Genomic DNA, 20,807 nt, shown 5'->3' with positions numbered 1-20,807 from the left:
ATGAAGAAAAGAATCATTACACAAATAAGACACAAAAACAGGAACTTGCCTCATTTTGTAAAGCACTTACAAAACAAAAACTAAAAAAAATCAAATAAAGCCTTTTTTTTTTCATTGCAATGCACAAAATTAATAAACTGTATAAATGTTTTCTTACCAAATGATCAGTCTGCTACACAGGAGAGACGACAACATAAAAGTCAGTGTGTGATTTTAGCAGTGTGAGTGAAACACTTCTCTGTTTAGATGTTGTAATGTCAAAGCAAACAGACCTGTGATAATTTTGGTTTTCTGTTGTTCTTTAATCAGTCAGTCTGCTTTTTGTTCCCATCATGCACTCTGTTGACACTTCAGATGCTGCCACTCCCACCTGCCTCTAGATTCGCCTGACACTCCACTCACATGCAAACATATTCCTCATTCTCTCAGTAGTTCCCTTCCATGTACGCCTCCCTTGGCTTTGTCTGTTCTGCGTTTTTTGAGACTGACTTTAGTGTCCGTGTGTTTGTTTTATTTTATTTGCTATATAAGGAAATTTCATTTTTATTTGTATCTAAAAATATTTTAGATTTATTGGGGGGTTCTTACAGCAACAGAATAATTGCCAAAGTGCTATTACCCAAAAACATAGTATCTACATGGTGTACACTGTATTTTCCACACAAAAAAATAAAGAAAGAAAAATAGAGGACAAAAGTGGCATGCCTTAAAAAAAATCTGCAGCACTTTCACAAAAGATTGCCAAATTAATGTCCATGTGGCAGGGGTGTGGTCTCTGGCCTGCTGCTGCTGAGCTTATGGGGCAGTGCTGGGATGTCAAAGTGGACAGGTGATTTTGATGGGATTAGTGACTCTCTTCCCTTTTTATAGTGACAGAGGAGACTGGCAAGAGGTGAGTGTATAAGTATAACAATCAAATCATTTTCATTCTACTTATGTTGTGTAAATATCGACACCAAGTTCTTTTAATTCCTCAGAGGCATCCGATGGAAGACAAAACACTGCTCAGTTGACCATTTAACTCTTTATTTCTCTTTCATATTACTTCTAGACGGGAGATGCGTCCTGCATGACAAACTGCCACGGATCTCAAAATGTTGGTGTGCCCCTAAAAGTTTTATTACAGAAGCTCTCTCATTCTAGTCTAAAAAACAGTGTCCCATTAACTTTCCACTAGAGATGGTCCCCTCTTATCTGCATTTTCCCAGGCAAGCATGAGTGAGAGTCTGCAGCTTTGTACTCACGAGGACACATGTTCACAAGCCTTTTTTTTCAGGGCTGTGTACTTAATACTACACTATATAACTATATAACACTTATTAATAAAAAAGCATAGCATTATCGAGGCACTGCAAATTATTTAATCCCAACAGTTGCTAACCTACTCTGAGCTAATACTGATTTTATTCTGATCCTTTGGAGGAGAAAGTTTGGAGAACAAAGCAAACCAAATCCAAAGATGCACGTATCACTGTGTCCCGAGTTGATGATGATCACCCAATAAGAAAGCAGCATCCCCTGGGCATTCAGTGGAAAAATGATGCAAAACAAAATCCTTCTAAATTAATCATCTAACTCAGCAAGAATTGAGAGGATAAAGCAAAAAATATACTAAACAAAATTGCAAGTTCACGGTTTGAACAGCGGTTGATCCCTCTGGTTTCTCTGCTGGAATTTTTAGCTGTGAATGTGTGAACAAGCAGCTTTCTTTCAGATTAAGCTCTGGAGCCGGGGAGCATGTTGGTCCAACAAATCATAAAAGTGGTTCTTCAGGTAAAGGTGTGTAATCCTGTGGAATTATGCACAGATGTGAACACACAGGATAAATTTACATTTACAAGTTTCAATTAATCTACAAATCTTTGCAAAATACATCAAAATCCTTACACTACAAAGGAATAACTTGTTCAGACAGGCCAGATAACAGAAGTCAATATAAAATACATCTTGTTAGATACATCTATATACATTCTTACCTGAGACTCCAATTTCAGAGTAAGCTAGCGATCCAGGATCTGACCCACTGGTAGGTCATCACTGATAATCTCTTTGATTCACAAGGCCAAAGTGGTGTGCATCAGCTTTGTAATCAGAACAGGATTCTTTTTACTTTTCTTGACTTCATCTATAATCTGTAGTCTTAGCTGATCAAGGCGAACAGCAACTTCACCCCAGAAAATTTACTTCTGCCCTGGCATGGACATAACAGTAAAACACAGAAGACAAGACAGACTAACCAGAGAACATAAAAGACACATGACCAGATAGACGTAGATGAAATATAAGTGTGAAGTAGTGCAGCAGTGCAGCAGTGCACATTGATTCAACAATTTATCCACAAGGCAGTTTATAATCTGCAAATCCAGAAACGCCTTCTAAAGACTCTTAAAATAGTAAGAGATTAGAAAAGTAAGAGCAGCACCTCTGCTGGGACTAATAATGTGTTATACTAAATGTCTTGATGCATTCTCAATCATCCAGGTAAATAAATTTCCAAAACACCAAAAGTTGATTCTGTTCATGGAAAATGAGTATAACAGAAGCAGCTGACTCACAAAAGCTGCAGCTGATTTTTCTTTATTCTTTTTAGAATGAGAGGAAACTTTCTTACCTTTAATTGTTATTTGAAGAGGATCACAAACAGCTGTACATCTGTAGGGCAAGTTCACGATTCTGAAGTAGTATGTGTTTGTATAATCTGTGGTTAAAGTGGAAAACAGAGTGGTGCAGTTTTTTTTTGTCAAATCTCCTGTAATGTTCATTGGATAGATGTAAACTGTCCCACTGCTGTTGAAGATCACATTGTTTGGATTATTGCCAAATTCATAATTATTTTTAATCCACGCTCCAAACACAGGTCTTGTGCTGTCAAACTTTGGCTGCTTGTCCTGATCCTACAAACCTCTTCATCACTGCACCAACAGAGATGGAAGCTCTGAGTGGATCTTGTTTACAAATCCCATGCAACTTTAGTGCTGCTGGACCAGTAAAGGGCCTGAAAAACAGAATATCATTAAAATATAGAAATGTAGATAAAGAGAAAATTCATGATGAACAATTTGACTTTAAGAGTCGTGGGTTTGCTTTTTATCTCTTGTTCTGTCAACATCTTCAGTATAAAATGTGTGACTTTGTAAAGTATCTCTTTCTGCTCTGATCTGTCAGACAGTAAATGACTGAAACTAGATGGCTCACTTGGAATAATGAGGAGACTCAGTAACGTGATGTCTGTCATAAAACCCATCACCTGGAAAAACATGAAGAAAGAAATAATTACACAAATAAGAAACAAAAACAGGAATTTGCCTCATTTTGTAAAGTACTTAAAAAAGAAAAAACAAGAAAAAAACACCATTAACTAAAGCCTTTTTTCGTTACCAGGCACAAAATTTGTAACCTGTATGAATGTTTTCTTACCAAATGATCGGACACAGAGGAGAGACGACAAAGTAAAAGTCACTGTGTGATTTCTGCAGAGACAGCGAGTGAAACACTCTGTTTGGATGTTGTAATGTCAAAGCAAACAGACCTGTGATTGGATTTCTGTCTTTCTTTTTTCAGTCAGTCTGCTTTTTATGTTCCCATCATGCACTCTGCTGTCATTTTAGAAAGCTGCAACTCCCACCTGCCTCTAGATTCATCTGTTCTGAACCCTCCACTCACATGCAAACATATTCCTCAATCTCTCAGTAGTTCCCTTGAACATGAAGCAGTTTATGTACTCTCCTTTGGCATTGTCTGTTCTGCTTTGTTCTTATCAGTTCTGATATGTGTTTTCTGAGACCAGTGGCTATTTTGAGCTTTCGGTCCATGTTTGTGTGTGTGTGTGTGTGTGTGTGTGTGTGTGTTTTTTAATATAGAAGTTAGGACTCTGCATTTTTATTTTTATTTTAAGGTACGGTTTTTTGTTTTGTTTTGTTTTACAAAATAATTGCAATAGAGCCAATTACCCAAAAACATAGTATCAATTCAGTGTATGCCCCCCCCCCCCCCCCCCCCCCCCCCCCTTCCCCCAAAAAAGAAAACAGAGGACAAAGTGGCACTTCAAAAAAAGAATCTGTAACAGAGGGGAAAAAATTCTCCCTTTACGATTTCACGATTTTTGATGGGACTAATGACTCTCTCCCCTTCTTATTGTTATGCAGGAGACTGGCGAGAGGTGTGTGTAGTGGAGAGTGCTTGTTGTATAAAAATAAATCTTAAAGCCACTGTGTGGGTCCAGTCATTTCACAGTTTGCAGGTAGAAATTGTATTGATGCACTTTAGCAGGACCAACGCAAATTATAACTACCAAATAATTTTAATTCTACTTACTAACCTACTCTGAGCTAATAGTGATTTTATTCTGATCCTTTGGAGGCGAAAGGTTGGAGAGGACAAAGCAATCACCCAACAGGAAACAACATCCCCTGGGCACTCAGTGGAAGTATGATGCAAATCAAAATCTTTCAAAATTAATCATCTAACGTGGCAAGAATTGAGATGAAAAAGCCAAAAATATACAAAACAATGTTCACAGTTTGAACAGTGGTTGATCTCTTTGGTTTCTCTGCTGGAATTTTTAGCTTTGAATGTCTGAAATCGAATCTTCAGAATTTCTCACTGAAGATCTCACAGAAGACAAAAAGGAAGAACCCCATATGCATTCTTCATGTTCATTTTATACTTATACACCCTTCCTTCCCCCTCTCTTACTGGAAGCCAGATGTCATTTACTGCGATGACAAATGGACTCATCCATGGTGACATCCAGTCACTTTGTAACTGCTGTTACTAACACTAGGCATGTAGAAGTGTGGGGAAGCAGTGGAAAGTGTAATTAACATGGCAAGGAAATAGTTGGCGGACATCATTAGAAAGTGAGCAATTCAAATAGGTCTATTTGTGTTGGCTTTCATCTTTTCTTGGTGCTGTCGGCTCCATCTTCATACCTAAATACTAAAAAGATGTTGTGTGAATAGAGATCTGTGTTGTTGTGTAGGACTGTACCCTATGAGTTTATATTGTTAAATAATAATAAATAATCAATGAGACAGTGCTTTTTAGTTCATTTCACAGAGAAATGCAAAAGTAATGTAAGGAGTAGTGTAACTAATTACTTTCTCCTGGGAGTAATTGAAGTTGAATGATGATTTATGATTTATTTTGGTGCTGAAAGGACCACAGTGATAGAAATATACATTTAAATGCCTGCTTTGGTGCAAGTGGCTCAACTGATAATTGACTCATTAAATTAAAGCAGAAACATTTAAGCACATTGAGGAAGCTGGTCAACAGGAAGCTGCAGGTAAAGTTCCTGCAACCTGTGTTAATACAGGCACTCAGTCATGTGGTTTGCCATTCTGTGTATTAGTACCTCTTGGAAACACCAAATATTCTGTAATTTCTTCTTCTGTTTTCTGGTTTAATTTATTGAATACATTTCATTTGGAGAAGGCTAATTTGTTAGGAGTTGCTCTGATGTCCCTTTTTTGGATTTTTAGCGCCACCTTCAGGCTCCAACATGCTTTGCTTCTGTTTTTTCTTCAGTCTTTAAACTGACCACAAAACCACAAAACTGAAACAGAGCACATGTGTATGATTTCCCCATTCCACCTATCTTTCTTTCAGGCAACTTCCCAGCTACTCTTTCCAGATGCTCTTCCTAACATAGTAGGCTAGAACCAGGTCATTCTCTCCAAACTTTGAAATCTGAATTTCAATAGTCTCTATCTTTGGTTCAACAGACTCCACTGTCTTGGACTTCAGCTGGTGGCAATAGTTTTTGACCTGCTTTCAAGGTCCACAACAAGCTTTAGCGTCACTCTGAGCAGAGGGTATAGAAGGTGAGAGACAAACTCATCAAACTCACAGAGCAGAACAACAACTAATGTCACAAACCCTTTTAATGAAAGGTTTCTAAGATGGCTGTCTTCCATTTGTAGTGTTGTCCCATCCTGTTTCAGAGTGACACTGAAAAATGTATTTGTAAAAGTATTTGGCTTTTCTAAGCTTTACTACTGTAATTCTTTATAATCTGTACTAGCAGATATTACCATACTACATGTCAAACTAAAATAGAAAATATGAAATCTATAAGCCTGACACACACTTACTACTGTTCTGAATGTGATACAATGCTACGATTAATATTTGTACATAAGCTCCAGTAATGGGCAAGAGTTTTGTATATGCTAGTGGTTGTTAAGTTAAAAAAAAATAGTTTATGCAAAAATACATATTTAATTTTGGGATTTTTTTTTCTTGCAACAGGTTGGATGTCATGTTCTGTTTTTGCCAGTAGGTGGTGGTAATAGGTGTTCAGTGACTGCTTCGTTTTAACTAATGGAGGGAGTTTGAAGGTTCAGTTTGTTCCACGACTGCATTTCACTCACTGCCTCTGTCTGTATCTCTGTCACTGCAAGACAAACACGGACCGAGAAGTCAGCGCTCTCAGGAGGCCGATAAACACAGAAGATTAAACATTTAAAAAGACACCAACTCGTCCACAGTGAACTGAGACCATTCAGCTGTGACTTGTGTGGAAAGTCTTTTACTGAGTCTGGAACCTTAAAAAGACCCAAACTCCTCCAGGGCACAGTTCAACCTACAGCTGTGATCAGTGTGGCAGAGCTTTGGCTCGCATCTGCAACTTGCGGAGTCATCAAGTTATACCCTATGGAGTTAAACCAAACAGCTGTGACTTCCCTGGACAAACTTTCCGCTGGCTACTGAGATGAAAGCTACATGTTCACACCGGGTATGATGTGTACTGCTGTGATCAGTGTGACAAACAGTTTGCAACAGACTCCCACTTAAAACCCCACGTTTACCCACACTGAGGAGAGGCCTTATAAATTGGACCTGTGTGAGAAGACTTTTAAAGATCCAGTTTCACTTAAAGAACACCAGCAGATCCACACCACAAACAGACTACAACTGGAGTTACTGTGAGGTATCTATTTTTATTTTTTAATGTTTGACACAAGAAGTCGGCCCTTAACAGCCCGTTCTAATTTTTGCTTCTGATCCCACTTTTTTTCATATGTATCACTCATTTACATGAATGTTTCAACTGCAGCATTGGGAAATGGAATCTGAATTATAAATTTTTTAAACTTGGAGGCACAAAATCTTCTGCCACCAGGTAAAAACACCTGTTAGCCTTGAGCAGCATAGAGAAAATACTGTTACAGTGATTTTAAAACATCTAAATTATCTTTCATTTTAAAAGCCAAGGGGACATAAAAACTTAATGTACAGAATATTGAAGTCAAACTGGATAAAAATCACCTAAAAGTTTGTTAAATCTGCTAATGTAAATTTGATATAAAATAAACCACAACACTGTAATCCCCTTAAAAGATGCACTTGACACAAGCTGAACTACTGCAAAGAATGTGGGAGTGGCTCTAGATTTGAACTGCGAGTGTGAAACTAATACAAGCATCTGACCGGAGGAGCGCAGAGTTCGAGTGGGTAGGTGCAAGCTAAGGAGATCTGAAATGTAACCTGGAGCCAAACCATAGAGAGCGTTAAAAACAAATAATAAAACCTTAAAATCAATTCTATATTTAACTGGCTGCCAATGTAAAGATGCGAGTATTGGAGTAATACTCTCTCTTTCTGGTACCCGTCAGGAGCCTTGCGGCTGCATTTTGAACAAGTTGCAGGTGGGACAGGCCTGAGTGACAGATGCCTGAATAAAGAGAGTTACAGTAGTCAAGACGTGATGATACGAAGGCATGGAGCCTAATAGGAGCATGTATAGGGAGAATAAGACGGGGCACAGAATAGAGCCCTGAGGTATTCCACAAGTGAGTATAGATGGGAAAGAGTATTTGTTACCCAGCATCACAGAGTATGATCTGCTCTCCAAATAAGAGGCAAACCATTTTAAAACAGAGCCTTGAATGCCGACACGTCTTTAGACAGTTTAATAAGAATGTGTTGTTGACAGTGTCAAATAATGCACTCAGGTCTCGAAGAATTAAAACTGTACTTTTTCCAGAGTCAGCAGCTAAAAGCACATCATTGAACACCTTCAGTAGAGCGGACTCTGTGCTGTGGAAGGCTCTGAAACAGACTGATATTTATCCAGAATATTATGTGTGTCTAAGAATTAATATAATTGGTGGAGGACAACTTTCTCGAAAACCTTAGACAAAAATGGCAGCTTAGAGATTCGTCTAGAATTGCCAAATACTGACGGGTCCAAACCAGGATTTTTTAGAAATGGCTGGACAACAGCTTGTTTAAATGAATGAGGGACAGTTCCATTTGAAACACTGCCATTTACAATAGCGAGGATGTTGGGGCCGACTGTCTTCAGCACATCTCTGAGAAATGGCGTAGGTAACACACCCAAGGGGCACATAGTTGGTTTCATGTGCATTATTATATCAGTAAGATGGGATAATGAGACTGCTTTAAATTTGGAGAAAAAGAATGAACATGTAGGTGGTTCAGAAGGACCGTGGAGCTTATCTTTCTTCGTTCTGCTTTCCTGCATTCCTGTCTGACGCCACGAGTGGCCTTATTTAGCCAAGGCTGAGTTTTAAATTTTTGCCATCTACATTTTAGAGGAGCAATTGAGTCCATAATGTTGGTACAAGCATTGTTTTTTTGTTTTAATGCGATCAACATAAAAAATAAAGCTAGAGCCTCAGGACAGTATGTTCAAAATAGTACAAGCATAACATAGCTATTATTCATAAAACACTGGAAGTTATTTGAAAACTCTGAGGACAAAGAACACACAAACACACAGTGCCTCAGTGATTTGCAAAACTGTTTCACAGATCACAGAACTATATCAGGGTGTCATTTCTCAGGCAGAAATGTAGATAAAAATAATGAAATCCCCAAACAAGTGCAAAAAACACAGAGTCAAGAATAGGTTAAATATATAAATATAATCAATTAGAAACAGTAGCACATCAACATAAAACATATAAACATAAAGTTGGAGCCCGAGGACAGTGTGTCCAAAAGCACAACATAGCTATTAATTCAAGTTATTTTAAAATTTTGAGGACAACGAACACACAACCACACTGCTCTTTATTGAGATTACATGAATATGCGTAGGTTCATTAACATATGATGTCTTATACTTAAACAGATACAGGGTAGGTGTCCTCCTATACCATAAATCAGTAAGAGAAGGTACGACCTCTCTCATGACCTTAGGATGTGTGTGCATGCCAGAGTGCTCTGGGAGGCACACAGAGTCTTTGATAACTGCTAAGGATCAGACATCCTGTAGAGGCTAAGCCTATGCTTGAAGCCACTGAGGTGGTCGTTAACCGGGGTGACGCGATGTCACTGGTATGTATGAATTAAGTAAAAAGTCCAATAACTCCAGCAGTACTTATCTTGTCCTTTTTGGTCTTTATTCCCATATCAACTTAACATAACAGCGCAACGGTCACAAACTGTTTGCCTTCTTACAATTAATGACACACCTGACGCCGAGTACGTGCGTCTACCCTAAATACCTTTACATGATCAAAACAGAAAAAGGTGACCTCTAGCGACCACATAAGGTATTAACCCAAGAATGGCTCCTACACATCCTATCAATATGCAATCGATTATACACCGTAAAAAAAAAAAAAATCCTAAAAAAACGGTAACATTCCGGCAGCTGGGGAGCCAAAATAATACCATAAAATAACAGTAAATAACTTTCACATGAAATTACGGTTATTTTCAGTAATAACAATACAGTTTGTTGCCCTAATTTTACATGGGATTTTGCCTTTTTCAAATGCTTTTAAACATTAAATTAGGAACATTTTAACGTGATTAAACAATGAAATTACCTATAAAGAAGGTCCATGAATGCGGCAATATGAATAATAATACTGAAATGTACAGAAATATACAGTTAACAGTTGGTTTAAATAATAATGGATTGCATTCATATAGTGCTTTTTGAGACCCTCAAAGTGCTTTACAATTCCACTTTATAATTCCCCTCTGGCCATCACCAGTAGGTGGTAGGTGAAATGTCTTGCCTAACGTTGTCAGTTCGACAACGGGGCTCGAACCTTCTGATTACAAGGCGAACTGCCAACTCTTGAGCCACGATCGCCCTAAGTAACAATAATAATAATAATTATTTGATGTAAAAAAAATTTATGAGAATCATTTTATATATTTTTCCATAGCATTACATTTGAATTAAACAGTTCAATCTTTCAAATAACGGACAAACATTTGTGAAATGATACATTTGTGAATGTATTTTAATAATCTAAATATGCATATGTACAGACAAATACATTAAAAAAAAACAAGAAAATTATGTTATATTACAATACAGTGATTTTACGTTAATTTACATTTGAAATGTAAAATCACAGTCTATTGATGTAAATTTAATGATATTTTAGAAGAACAGTACAAAACTGTAAAATACACAGTAAAATACTTTTATATTACAAATTTTTTTACAGTGTATACCTCTAAGGATATATGAGTATATATTTTTAAGCATAAATGACAATCCAACAATATAAAAGTAACACTATTATTTCAAGTTGGATCCTGATGGGCAGATCAGAGGGATTCACGGTGAACGCGAGCAAAAAACTTGAAGTCTTTCTCCAGTTCACCAAAAATCTGAAATCATTGCTCAAACTCCAGTAACAGTCCCGTTATTTTATCTTTGAACTGCTTCATGTCTACCACACTTTGGGTCATGCACACATTTTTCAAACAGGGGAAGTGAGCTGCATCACCACCAGGACTGGACTGGGACAAAAAAACGGCCCGGGCATTTTGACTAGCGACCAGCCCACCAGGTATTATAGGAATAGGAACATTCCTATGGTTTTTTTATAGGAAAAACCATAAAGCCTTTGAATGAAAACAAACGCTGTTGTGACAGTGATGTACACTGTCTTGTTGGTATATATGTATCAATCTAATAAACTTAAACCTACAGCATCCTCTCTATTCTGGTATTCTAAACAGTACTTAGCCGAAACCCAAAGACTGCTCGGTCGAGTTAACCTCCTGAACTATCTACAACATATGGTGGAAACCTGAAATCAAGACAGAGAAGACTAAAGGTGAGACATGATCATTACTGAATATTAAAAATAATAAATGACAGATTTAGATATATTTTCATAAATTATTCATTTACCACATCAATAAACAGCATGGCAGGACAAAATATTTTTTTAACATGGCAACCTTTAAAAAGTGAAAGGAGACAGAAAGACAGGTGAGAAAGAATAAAACTTAATTATACAGTATAATGGGACCCTGAAAAAATATTACTATGTACAATAATGGATTTCTATACATTTTACATCAGATGAAAACGTTTGTTGTAAGATTCAAATAATTTTTGGTAAAAGCTAGACATTTTAATTGAGAATAATAAAAGAAAAGTAGTCCTTGTGCCCCACTTTCCCTGTTAATGCCCTACCTGGCCCCCTGGCAAAATTTTGCTAGACCCGCCCCTGCACAGTTACCAGCTGTCAGCTACATAGAAAAAGGATGATGGTGTTATTTGTCTCTCAGAAACAGTTCATAACTTCCCTTCAACTCATTCATGTCAACTAAAAGGTAAACCTGTTTTTCCATCACCTGTTCAGCTCTGATGATTCAGTAAGGACATCTCCTGGTTTCATCTTCATGTTTCCCTCTCACCACATATCCAAACCGATATCATGACCAGCAGCTTTACAGCTGTGGCTCCAGAAAACATCAGCTGATAGTAGAAATTAATATTACATAAATTCTAATAACAGCTGATCAAGTTTAAACGTGCTGCTGTTGTTTAGCGCGACCTCCTCTGGGTTCCTCGTTCTGGTGCAAAGTGGACAATAAACAAGCAAGAGAGACAGGACTTGCATCAGAAAAGCCGATCATCTGATCATTGATCAGTTTCATGATTGTGGTAGCAAAAGGAGAGGGAGGGGAGAGGATGAGAGAAGAAGAGACAGCTGACAGCGTAAAGACGCAGAAAAACTCCAGCTTTGTGTCTTTTTCCATTCTAGCTGAAGTCCGGGACAAACTGTGCTCCTTAGGTCAATACGAAACGCGGAATATTTTCTCTGAATACGAGACGATTCGGTTTTTTACGGGACGGTTGGAAACTCTAATAACTTACCTTATAAATAAAATAAAGTTAAACATCAGTAACATCATAGCACCCGCCCAGCAGTATATAAACTCCGTCATGCTAGCTAGTACGCAGAGTTATTGTAACTGACTGTAAAAAGTCAGCATAACGAAAATAAACTCCACCTAAACTTGGTTTATATCTGACCCAGACAGACTGCAGGTCATAAGTTCTCACTTGAAGTTCAGTTCACCTGACACTCGGACCGACGGCCACCTCAGGTCTCTGCTCTTCCTGCCTCACCTTTCCATCATCCACCTGCTGGCCTCCACCACTTTCTAACATTACTGAATCTGTGGAAGCTCCGCAATAGCCACCACCAAACAACAATTGAGTTATTTTTACACATCTCCCAGCATCTGGCCAATCCACCACCTTTCAGTGTTTATACCGTTACGAGAAAAAAAAAAAGAAAAAAAACTCATCGGCCCACCGGGCAAATGCCCAGTATGCCCGATGGCCAGTCCAGCTATGATCACCACCAGTGAGCTGCGTCTCCCACAATGACAGCTTCAACTTGAAAGAACGTATGCTGTCATAATACTGCGCGACAACTTTATTGCATCCTTGAAGCTGTTTGTTCAAGTTATTCAGGTGCTCTGTAACATCCACCATAAATGCAAGTTCTGCATCCATTCTGCGGAATGAAATTCTAACACTGGTTTGCCCTTTTCTTCCATGAACTGTTCAATTTTTTTCTTGTAAATCAAAGAAATGACTCAGCATAGCACCTCAGCTCATCCATTTTACCTCAGTGTGGTATTGCAGGCCATAGATGTGGTCTTTTTCTCTGAGAAGGCTGACAAACTGATGGTGATTGAGGCTTCTGGAACAGATGGGATTAACAATTTGGATGACCACCTTCATGACATTATCCATTTTTAATGACTTGCAACACAAAGCTTCCTCGTGCAAAATACAGTGAAAAGCCCAAAAATCAAATACTCCATTTGCAGATTGCGCTTTATCTCTGAACTTGGTTACGGCGCCTGCTTTTTTCCCAATCATTGAGGGCGCACCAGCTGTAGCCAGGCTGACACCGTGGGACTACTCCACTCCAACCCTGTCCAGTGCGCCGACAAGTGCGGTGAAAATAACAGCTGCGGTCGTTGTATCTGTCATCGGCACCAACTCCACGAACTCCTCTGTAACAGTCAATGTGTCATCAACTCCGCGGATGAAAATTGCCAGTTGCGGAACATCTGTAATGTCCATGCCTTCATCAATTGCAACTGAAAACGCAATAAATAACTTTACTTTTTGCTTCAACTGGCTGTCCAAATCCTCTGAAAGATCAGAAATCCTGTTGGCAACTGTGTTTCTTGTCAGGCTGATATTTACAAAGGCCTGGCGCTTTTCAGGGTACACTATCTCCGATGCCTTCATTATACGTTTTTAGAAATTCACCCTCAATAAATGGTTTTGATGCTAGTGCAATTTCATTAGCGATGAGGTAGCTAGCTTTCACTGCATCGTCACTGATGTCTAGGCTGTGACTAAATACAGACGGCTGTTTCTTCAGACCCACCAACGGTTCATTCACCTTCTCTCTACTTCACTGTCCTTGAAAGTTGTCATATTTGTCGGCATGAAGACTCACATAGTGGTGACGGAGGTTATATTCTTTCAGATCTGCAACATGCTGGGAACACATACATACAAACATACAGTTTTCCTATTCACTTTCGTAAATAAATAGGAGGATTGATTGTGATATGTGATAAGACTTTTAAAGATCCAGATTACCTGAAGGAACACCGGCAGATCAACATTAGAAAAGGGCAGCACGAGTGAAGCTACTGTAAAAAGTGTTTTTGTTATTTTTATTATCTAAATTCAACTTCTTTTAAAACCTCACAAGCGAGTAATCACAATGCCCACCTTGTTAAATGTCCTGAAAAGCTTTATAAGCCGGACAATGAATCAGTGATGTTGCAGTCTTTCACAGCGATGGTGGTATAGTGGCGAGCATAGCTGCCTTCCAAGCAGTTGACCCGGGTTCGATTCCCGGCCATCGCAGTTGCCACGCGCAGTGCTTTTCAAGCATGTGGACTGCATACTGTTTTACACTAAAAACGTTCTCCGCTCTTTCTGCAAAGGCTTACAATGTCAGGCCAGGTGCATTCTTCATCGGCCTCGCTGCTACCGTTTGCTGTGGAAAGACACTGTTCACAGAGGCTTTGAGTTCTCATCACTTCATACCTATACCTTCTTACATGAAACTGGGATTGGACACGCTACTTCTTCATAAAGACACCCAGTCCCACTTTAAATATTGTGCTGAATGTTTGGAATGAAGATAACATTTTACTAACCATGTACTGATCAGCTCTTTGCGGTGGCAAAATCATCAGCTGTGTGTGTTACTGTTCATGCAAACAAGCAAGCTAATGTCAGCCAGTTAGCTTCAACCGCAGCTGTGCTGCACCAATCTCACGGAACTGCAAAACCACAAGCTTTCGCACCAAAGTCATGCAGCTACCGCATTTACAATCCAGCGTGGCCGTTGTTGTGCACATCCTACTTGAAAGATGTGTGGCGTAGGACTTGGAAGACGTATGTCTTTCAAGTATGTAGTTCCACAGCCCAATGTGGTTGTTGTGGCCGAGCGATCAAGGCGATGGACTCGAAATCCATTGGGGGGCTCCCCGCACAGGTTCGAATCCTGTCCACAACGGTTAGCTGTTTTGCGGCAGTCCAGACGTTGATTTGAGAAGAAGGCATGGAGATCACCTGAGAAGGTGCTAGGAGAAAGAGCCAGGCCTTTGCTTGTGAAAATAGAGCACGCAGAAGCAATGGACCCAGCTATGTCCTGACAAAATTAGGCACATATTCAGTAAACATGGCATCCTTCAATTGGTCTCTTAGCCACCCCACACGTTCCCCCGTGTAGTCGTCCAGGATCCAGTCTGAGTACCGCCAATGACTCATGCGTCTGACAAATGCTGATTGCTTTGCAAGAGGACTGGGATCGGGATTGGAGGCACAGCGGATTTCACCGGGAATGGGACAACAGCAGAAATAGCTTCAAACATCGAACATTACTGCATGAAAAGCACAAGGAGTGCACACATTTCATTGTTTGGAACACTGCTTTTCACTACAGCTCTTTGCATGTAAAAACTTTGCTCTTCTCCACAGCTGGCTGACAGACACGCAAAAGCGCAAGCAAGAGTGGCCACAGACCCACTATGCCGGCCTTTGTACACTCTCTCCATCTAATGATAGAGAGGAAGGATACATTCACTACTTCTAGCCTCCACTATTCAAATTCAGTATTTTCGGCTCTTCATGGCCACTGGCATTTTGGTTTGGTCTTTTTCCTCTTCCTTTTTCTAAATGGTTAATGGCAATATAGACCCCAGCATTGCTGGGTCAGGTATGCCTCTTAGATTCATTAATTGGAATATCAGAGGTATGGGTAACCCTGTTAAGAGATCTAAGGTTTTTACTCACTTGAAACGTCTAAATTCTGACATAGCATTTTTACAGGAGACTCATCTTCACATTAAGGATCATTACAGGTTATATTGCCCTTGGGTAGGTCAGGTCTTTCACTCAAATTTTAATTCGAAGGCTAGAGGAGTGGCCATTCTCATTAATAAGAAAGTTCCATTCTCTTCAAATGGTAGATACACCATTGTTGCTGGTACCCTAATGCAGAAAAAGGTTTTGTTGGTAAATGTATATGCCCCGAATTTTGATGATGCTGAATTCGCTAATAGACTGCTGAGTAACATCCCCTTTCTGAATACACATTTGCTTATCCTTGGTGGTGATCTGAATTGTGTTTTTGATCCAATTTTGGATCGATCTAATCCTCGTAATTTGACTCAATCATCTATGTCTAAAACATTCTCAGATTTTATGAAACGGAATGATTTTGTTGATCCATGGAGATTTCGCAACCCTTCAATCAAAAAATTTTCGTTTTTCTCTCAGGTCCACCAGTCTTATTCCAGGTTTGATTATTGTTGAAATCTCCCAATTCTTTGAATCTTTGGGCTGAAGGAGGGACAATACTCGGTGTATAAATGCTCAATCAACAATCATTTATTTCCATACAATTCAACAGTCAGAGCATTACAACGTCCGGACGGGAGAGATGCTACCAGAGGGTCAGGCACATGTCTCAAAATGGTGACGGGTTGCTCAGCTTTTTATAGTCTCTAGTGGCCCCCAGCTAGTCGTAAAAGCCAAAACATCACATTCTTTCTCTGTTACAGCGCCTAAGTTATGACCTCGGCAGTTGTTTCTCTGCTTTCTGTAAGGTGGGGGTGTGGAATGTGGTCTATCTATCTCCCCTGTCTTTAGACACAGAGTCTCCTGCTTACAACCTTCTCTTCATGATTCAACAATTAAGCATGTCAAGAAAACAGTGTAACACATTCCCAGCAGATCAAGGATACAGAGTGATGCACATTTATCTAATGAACTAATATGTGAATATGTTCTGTTAACTCAAAAGTATAATGAGAACTAAACTACATACAGCTCACACACTCTATATTAAAGGGTATAATGTGATCTACAGCAGTATTCTAATTCAACTACTTTGATTACATATATAAGGTAACATATAATAACAGAATAATCTAACATTATTTTTTCATCGACAGAACTCTTAATTCATGTGTTAATTCTTCCGACTATTCTGGTATTGTAATATCTGATCATTCTCCTCTGCTATTGGATGTTCAGCTTTCTACCCATAAACGTAGCCCTCCACTTTGGAGATTTAACTCTCTCCTTCTGGCGGATAAAGAATTTTGTGAATTTATTTCAAGCTCTATTGAGGAGTTCTTGTCCTTCAATCAGGATGATTCTGTTTCATATTCTCTGCTATGGGAGACTCTTAAATGCTACCTGAGAGGTCAAATTATTTCTTACTCTGTCCGTGCTAATAAAAAGATTAATGCCAGCCTTAAAGAACTTATAGCTGCAATTAGTAACCTTGATCAAAGTTATACACTGAACCCTTCTCCAGAATTACTGAAGCAGCGCCTTGATTTGCAAGCAGAATTTGATCTTATGTCAACCAAAGAGGCTGAGCACTTATTACTACGCAGTCGTGGCTCATATTACGAATATGGTGACAAGGCTAGCCGCTTGTTGGCACATCAGTTACGACGTCAGGCCTCCTCGCGTGTGATACCCAGTATTAAACACTCTTATGACAATATTACTACAGATCCCTTGGAAATTAATTCTACCTTTAAAACATTTTACTCTTTGTTGTACAGGTCCGAATTTCCCACGGATAAAGCTAAAATGAATGCATTTCTTCATAATCTTTCAAACCCTGTTATTGGTACTAATGATGCGGGGCAATTGGACTCCCCATTATCTGTTGAAGAAGTATTAAAAGCTATTACAGCTATGCAGTCTAATAAAGCCCCGGGCCCGGATGGGTTTCCAATTGAATTCTATAAAACATTTGGTAAATTGGCACCATTGCTTTTGTCTGTGTTTAACGAATCCTTGGAAATGGGTTCATTACCACCTACTTTCACACAAGCAACCATAGCGCTCCTTCTCAAAAATGACAAGGACCCAACCTCCTGTGGTTCCTACAGGCCATTATCTCTGCTTAATGCCGATGCAAAGGTATTGGCTAAAGTAATTGCATCTCGCCTTGAGGATGTGCTTCCTCGAATTATATCTGAAGAGCAGAATGGCTTTATAAAGGGACGGCAATTGTTTTTTAATACCCGTACACTCTTCAATGTTATTTACTCAAAGCGTCGATCTGAACTTCCTGAACTTGTGATTTCTTTAGATGCTGAAAAGGCTTTCGATAGGGTGGAGTGGGAGTACTTGTTTGCTGTTTTAGAGAAATTTGGTTTTGGCGATAAATTTATTTCCTGGATTCGGCTTCTTTATTCATCCTCTAAAGCCAGTGTTCATACTAATGATGTTTACTCTGATTATTTTGCGCTGGGTCGTGGTTGTCATCAAGGTTGCCCTTTGTCTCCCTTACTCTTTGCCATTGCCATCGAGCCTCTGTCTATTACATTGAGATCTTCTTCTGTATTCAGGGGAATCATCCGTAATGGCATTACACATAAAGTATCATTGTATGCGGATGACTTGTTATTATATATGACTGATCCGGCATGCTCCATCCCTGCTGTTGTAAGTGTTCTGGAGAACTTCAGTTCGTTTTCAGGTTATAAATTAAATTTGGGGAAAAGTGAGTGTTTTCCTGTTAATACACATCAACTTCAACAGTCTGATCTGCCCTTTCGTCTCAGTCCATCTGGGTTTAAGTACAAGGTCTTGAATAATCACCACCAATTTTGTCTACAAGATCTCACAGTGCCATATCATCCCAACAGAGTGCTTTGCTCTCAGACTGCTGGCTTCCGAGGGGATTTAAAAGTGCAATGGAAGGCAGAGCCATCACTTTTCAGGCCCCTCTCTGTGGAACCAGCTCCCACTTTGTATTCGGGACATAGACACTTGCTCTCATTTTTGAATTAAGCGTAAAACCTTTTTGCCAAAGTCCAATAACTTGAAAGAGGAGCCAAAGACGTCCTCGTCCCAGATTCGTCCCAAGACAGATTCACACCTATTCTCACCTTGTCTGCTGTGACCTGAAGAACTCGCGTGACCATTGCGACTCTCAAGGTGCTAAAAATCACGCAAGAGTTTAAATGCGTGAGAGGCCACACTTGAGTAGCAAAGAAGCTTTGCTGATAAGATTAAATGTGCAGTTGCATGAAAGCACTAGTCTTTTTAGTGATCTACCTTTTGACCAGTTTAGAACCTGACAAGCGAGTAATCACAATGCCCACCTTGTTAATTGTCCTGAAAATCTGTATAAGCCGGACAATGAATCAGTGATGTTGCAGTCTTTCACAGCGATGGTGGTATAGTGGCGAGCATAGCTTCCTTCCAAGCAGTTGACCCGGGTTCGATTCCCGGCCATTGCAGTTGCTACTCGCAGTGCTGTTCAAGCATGTGGGCTGCGTACTGTTTTACACTAAAAACGTTCTCCGCTCTTTCTGCAAATGCTTACAATGTCAGGCCATGTGCATTCTTCATCGGCCTCGCTGCTACCGTTTGCTGTGGAAAGACACTGTTCAAACAGGCTTTGAGTTCTCATCACTTCATACCTCTACCTTCTTACATGAAACTGTGATTGGACACGCTACTTCTTCATAAAGACACCCAGTCCCACTTTAAATATTGTGCTGAATGTTTGGAATGAAGGTAACATTTTACTAACCATGTACTGATCAGCTCTTTGCGGTGGCAAAATCATCAGCTGTGTGTGTTACTGTTCATGCAAACAAGCAAGCTAATGTCAGCCAGCTAGCTTCAACCACAGCTGTGCTGCACCAATCTCACGGAACTGCAAAACCACAAGCTTTCGCACCAAAGTCATGCAGCTACCGCATTTACAATCCAGCGTGGCCGTTGTTGTGCACATCCTACTTGAAAGATGTGTGGCGTAGGACTTGGAAGACGTATGTCTTTCGAGTATGTAGTTCCACAGCCCAATGTGGTTGTTGTGGCCGAGCGGTCAAGGCGATGGACTAGAAATCCATTGGGGTCTCCCCGCACAGGTTCGAATCCTGTCGACAACGGTCAGCTGTTTTGCGCCAGTCCAGACGTTGATTTGAGAAGAAGGCATGGAGATCACCTGAGAAGGTGCCAGGAGAAAGAGCCAGGCCTTTGCTTGTGAAAATAGAGCACGCAGAAGCAATGGACCCAGCTATGTCCTGACAAAATTAGGCACATATTCAGTAAACATGGCATCCTTCAATTGGTCTCTTAGCCACCCCACACGTTCCCCCGTGTAGTCGTCCAGGATCCAGTCTGAGTACCGCCAATGACTCATGCGTCTGACAAATGCTGATTGCTTTGCAAGAGGACTGGGATCGGGATTGGAGGCACAGCGGATTTCACCGGGAATGGGACAACAGCAGAAATAGCTTCAAACATTACTGCATGAAAAGCACAAGGAGTGGACACATTTCATTGTTTGGAACACTGCTTTTCACTACAGCTCTTTGCATGTAAAAACTTTGCTCTTCTCCACAGCTGGCTGACGGACACGCAAAAGCGCAAGCAAGAGTGGCCACAGACCCACTATGCCGGCCTTTGTACACTCTCTCCATCTAATGATAGAGAGGAAGGATACATTCACTACTTCTAGCCTCCACTATTCAAATTCAGTATTTTCACAGTGTCCTAAAAGCTTCCTGAAAAGCCTTTACACTGTTTTACAAAACGCTGCATCCAGAGCACAGTCAGGGACTGGAAGGACAGAGTAGATTTCCCCCATATGGACTTCTCTCTTCATTGGCTCCCAATTAAATCCCAAATAAAAATCCAAATACTTGCCCTCACACACAAGGTCTTGAATAATCACCACCAATTTTGTCTACAAGATCTCACAGTGCCATATCATCCCAACAGAGTGCTTTGCTCTCAGACTGCTGGCTTCCGAGGGGATTTAAAAGTGCAATGGAAGGCAGAGCCATCACTTTTCAGGCCCCTCTCTGTGGAACCAGCTCCCACTTTGTATTCGGGACACAGACACTTGCTCTCATTTTTGAATTAAGCGTAAAACCTTTTTGCCAAAGTCCAATAACTTGAAAGAGGAGCCAAAGACGTCCTCATCCCAGATTCGTCCCAAGACAGATTCACACCTATTCTCACCTTGTCTGCTGTG

At 39.9% G+C, this 20,807-nt stretch overlaps 4 non-coding genes across 4 annotated transcripts; all 4 read left to right on the top strand.

The window, feature by feature from the left end:
• Positions 1–14,071: 14,071 nt before the first annotated feature.
• On the top strand, positions 14,072–14,143 carry trnag-ucc (transfer RNA glycine (anticodon UCC)). Its single transcript has one exon. It is a non-coding gene; the product is annotated as a tRNA-Gly (tRNA).
• A 575-nt stretch (positions 14,144–14,718) lies between these two features.
• On the top strand, positions 14,719–14,801 carry trnas-cga (transfer RNA serine (anticodon CGA)). The gene has a single exon. It is a non-coding gene; the product is annotated as a tRNA-Ser (tRNA).
• A 4,186-nt stretch (positions 14,802–18,987) lies between these two features.
• trnag-ucc (transfer RNA glycine (anticodon UCC)) lies at positions 18,988–19,059 on the top strand. Its single transcript has one exon. It is a non-coding gene; the product is annotated as a tRNA-Gly (tRNA).
• A 575-nt stretch (positions 19,060–19,634) lies between these two features.
• trnas-aga (transfer RNA serine (anticodon AGA)) lies at positions 19,635–19,716 on the top strand. The gene has a single exon. It is a non-coding gene; the product is annotated as a tRNA-Ser (tRNA).
• Positions 19,717–20,807: the final 1,091 nt, after the last annotated feature.

Source organism: Maylandia zebra, linkage group LG9 (assembly GCF_041146795.1).
Source record: "Maylandia zebra isolate NMK-2024a linkage group LG9, Mzebra_GT3a, whole genome shotgun sequence".
NCBI classification, from domain to species: Eukaryota; Metazoa; Chordata; class Actinopteri; order Cichliformes; family Cichlidae; genus Maylandia; species Maylandia zebra.
Note: the sequence above shows the minus strand (reverse complement) of the source record. Positions and strands in the feature narration are given on the sequence as shown.